This window comes from Alligator sinensis, unplaced genomic scaffold (genome assembly GCF_000455745.1).
Source record: "Alligator sinensis unplaced genomic scaffold, ASM45574v1 scaffold969_2, whole genome shotgun sequence".
Lineage (NCBI taxonomy): Eukaryota > Metazoa > Chordata > Crocodylia > Alligatoridae > Alligator > Alligator sinensis.
The window spans coordinates 293713-298144 of NW_005842481.1; positions in this window are offsets into that span (position 1 = coordinate 293713).

Sequence of the window (4432 nt, forward strand, 5' to 3'; positions counted from 1 at the left end):
AAAAAAGTTAATATACTGAATTGAATTAAAAGGAGTTTTGCCAGTAAGTCATAGGTGGGATTCTTCCACTCTGTTCAGTACCGGCAGGCCTCATCTGAAATACTGTGTCCTGTTTGGGCACTGGACATTAAGAAAGATATAGACAAACTGGAAAGAGTCCAGTGCAGAGCACCAAAAATGATTAGAAGTCTAGGAAACATGACTTAGACAAAAAGTTGGGAGACTTAGGATTGTTCATCTTGGAGAGGAGAAGACTGAGAGGGGATTTGATATGTCATCAAATACATAAAGGATGGTTATCAAGATGATGATGACATTCTCTGTGGCCAAAGGGGACTGCAGCCAGGAAAATTTAGGCTGAATATTGGGAAGAACTAACCTTGAATGATCATGGAATCTCCATTTGTAGAAGCTTTTAAGTGCAGGTCATTCAAATGAAATGAGTTAGGGATGATTTGCCTTGAGCAGTCGGCTGAACTACCTGACCTAATAAGATCCCTTCCAACCCTAATTTTCTGAGATTCTTTGATTTTGAGACTGGGGCCAGGAGCACTTAAATTGAACCACGGCCATCAGCTGGTTTGGTGTGGTGTGGGAAAGTCAGAAATAAGGTAGCTAGATAAACAATATGAAGCACCAGCACCCAAAAGAATAAATGCAGCAAGGCAGAAACAAATTCTGCACTGCCAACAGTAACACAAGCAGGAAATGGGGAACTGCCTCTATACACAGGTGTTAAGTTTCTATCTCATCTGTCAGCTCATTAATTTGCTTGGTTTACCTCCCAACTGTTAGGAAACCAGCATATTTAAAATGCTGTGAAGTCTTAAGTCGCTGGAAAAGGTGGTCATGTCTTTCCAGTGAGCTCTACACTAATAAATTGATTCCAGCAAGTCAGCAAACACTTGTGTAAAAAAACACAGCAATAAAAATTGTTGAAAGGAAAGATGTAGCAATCTGCATGGAACTTGAAAGGAAGAGAACAAGTTGTAGGAGAGGAAAGATGGAAAGAGGTGTCAGGAAGTTTGTGTATATGCATCTGGCTAAAATGCTACCTGGAGTTGCAGCACAGTTGCAGGGAAGAGTTCACCCAAAATAGTTTTTACAACCATGTTTTTAACCAGCATCAGGTACTTGAAACAGAGAAACTACCAGACTTCAAGCACTACTTTACCAGAGATAAGTTGCTACCCCCCCACCGGGGGTTATAGTGCACAATTCCCCATTCTGGGGTTTCTCGCACTTTACTTTAGAGTAGCTAGTACTGTTGTTCACAGCAGGACACTGGATCGCATGGACTATTGGTCTAACCAAGTACAACAGCTCCTATGCTCCTACCTTTTCGGTCACTGAAGCCAACTTGTTCTGAAAGATCAAAGCCAATCAAAGAACATGTGTATTGAAAGAAAGGAAACAGCATGTGTGAATCAAATGTTGGGGTTGGGGGTGAAGTTCTGGCAATAAAGCAAGGAGCTTTGTCTTTGCTATCCATGTGTTTTAGGACTCTTCTCTATACCCACATCCATTTGCAGAGGTCCCTTTTCCCACAAAGCCCATTAAAGCAAGGACAGACACAAAAAGTAGAAGGATTAACCTTCTTCTGAAACATGTGCTTAGTGTTTAAATAAAGACTTCTGGGAGCCACAGGCCACGTTATACTGGCAGAGTTTAACCAACAAGTAATTTGGAAGCACTGGATTGGGACTTGGGAGATCTAAACCTCTATCATAGTATGTGTATGTGACTTTGGGCAAGTGTCTGTCTATGCCAGCAGTTCCCAAACTGTGGTACAGGTACCACCAGTAGTACATAGACAACCACAGTGGTATGTGTTAACAGATTTATTATAATTAGTTTATATGTCAATATAGTTTATATTGTCAAATGTATATGACAAAAATTTGCTGGTGGTACTTAAGGTTGAACTGAAAAATTTGCCGGTGGTACTTAGAATTGTATCTCTTTAAACTGGTGGTGCACAATCTGTCAGGTTTTGGGAAGCACTGATCTATGCTTTAGTTTCCCAGCAGTAGATGCCCCATGCTTTCTCTGTTTAAATTGTATAATTAAACTTAAATCATGTTTAAGTTAGCCTGCTTAAATGAGTAGCCTAGGTAAGGCCTCTTCTTTCGGATGTGCACTGCCTCGTAGAATAAACCTGCAACCTCCGTTGAGGTTCTAGTGTAACAATAATAAGTAACCACATACTTGCACCAAAATGCTAAACTATTGGAATCATCCACCTACCCAGGCTAAAGCTTCAAAAAGTTGGAGAAAACTTTGTGGTGCTATATTGAGTAGCTAAGGAAAGACCTCTCTGCTGAGTTAGCAGGGGCTGTGCTAGTGCTAAATTTATCTCTCATTCTGTATCCTACAGCAAAATGAGTATGAGGCTCCAAAAATATAAGAACTGCCTTTCTTAACATGAAAGTAATTCTGTCCATAGGGAAGCAAAGATGTTTCATAGATTTCATAGACATTAGGGCTGGAAGGGACCTCGGAAGATCATCGAGTCCAGCCCCCTGCCCAAAGGGCAGGAAGTCAGCTGGGGTCATAGGATCCCAGCAAGATAAGCATCCAGTTTCATCTTGAAGGTGTTCAATGAAGGCACTTGAACCACCTCCGGTGGCAGGCTGTTCCAGACCTTGGGGGCTCGGACATTAAAGAAATTCTTCCTTATGTCCAGCCTGAAACGATCTTGTAGTAGTTTGTGACCATTCGACCTCGTCATCCCTTGGGGCGCTCTGGTGAACAAACGTTCCCCCAGATACTGGTGGTCACCCCTGATAAACTTGTAGGTGGCCATCAGATCACCCCTGAGCCTGCGCTTTTCCAGAAACTTGAATGTTGACTTTAACATCTCTGCGAAGCTGTCCTGGACCCCTTTTTTATGGCTATGCTTCAAGTGTTTGCATTTGATAAGCCCAGCTAAGGGAAGTAAAGATTAAGAATTACAGACCTTCCCTTCTTCATTAGAGTGATCATTTAGGTAATGTCATTACGTTGTGAGGTTTTACTAATTCCCAATGCATCCTGCCAGCTGACCCCAGCCGCTGAATCTTTCAGGTAATCATTTTTTTTTCTATTTCCTGTTAAGTTCAATGGAAAAGGATAAAAGCTGCATGGGAGAATGATACATCTCAGGAAAGGCAAGAAATGGGACTGCTCTCTAAGAAAATCTAATTTGCTTTAACTGAACACAGGAGTAAACAACTCTGTGATATCTGCTGAAAGTCACTGAAACAGGGAGAGCAAAATACGGAAGACTTTCTTTTTAAGGTTGCTTAATGCAAAAGACTCAGAAGTTGGCACAGCAGACACATATAGAAGGTTACAACATCCACCTTATTGAAACGCCTATTAAATCCTAGCAGATTACTGAAATGATTTATGTCATTAACAACTAAGCAAGCCCCAGGGTGAGTAGCGTTAATTAACACACTGTCAACACAAAAAAGGAGACAATTTTTGCTTCCTCAATTACTCCTAACTTCTCACAGCTATGGAAACTACCTGAGTACCACAGCACCAAGTTCAGTGTTATAGACAGAAATTAGCCAGAGGTGGCAATGTGGAATGGGGTGGTATCTTTGCCTCCCCATGGGAAAGCTTGGGAGCAAAACCCAAGATCAGCAAGGGGGAGATTAGGAGACTCTTTGTTGGGATTGCCTCTCCTTCCTCGTCTGGTACTGCATATGGAGGGAAGAGGAGGACCACTTGCTCCTTGATTCCTGTTCCACCCAAAGTTTAAAATCAACTGCCTGGCAGTGGCGGCAGCATTTCTAGTCAGGCAGTGCTGAAGGAGTTGATCTGTCTGTCTGTAATGCTTTAAGGGTGGGGGTAGGTGGAGGTGGATCAGATTTGACTTCATGGCTCACTGTAATCCACCTGATTGCTTTTAAACTCTTCATTCTACAGGTGTTAATAACCTTCTCTTCTTTTTAAGGGTCTTGATGTTCCACCAATCAAGCTAACCTTTCTTCTGCAATCCTGCTGTCTGTTTCCTGCTCCTGGTAATGGAGCTCCTATTTCACAGCCTTGCAGACCATTTCTAACTCATTCCAATGAAGTTACATTTGTTTTTGCTTTAATCCTACACTGCATACTACAGCCCTAGGCCCCTAGCATATTAGAAAACTTTCTAGTTTACTTTGAATTGAAGAAAAATGTATGTCTGGGGTTTTTTATATGTGATGATGCACCTCACCATCTCCAGCACCATTTTCAAAATTCTAGATCTGCCCATGTGCCTAGGCTTCACTTCCTGAGCTGATAGCCCCAATCAGGTATTAGCCTTTCCTACTGCTCACTCTCTGCAGCCCCCTGTTCAGAAAGGGAGGAGATTGTTTCTCCTCACGAGCCAGTGATAGGGGCAGGATCTTGACCTCACCATAACCTCTGGGTAACAGCTTAGTAAAGAGTGTATAGGCTG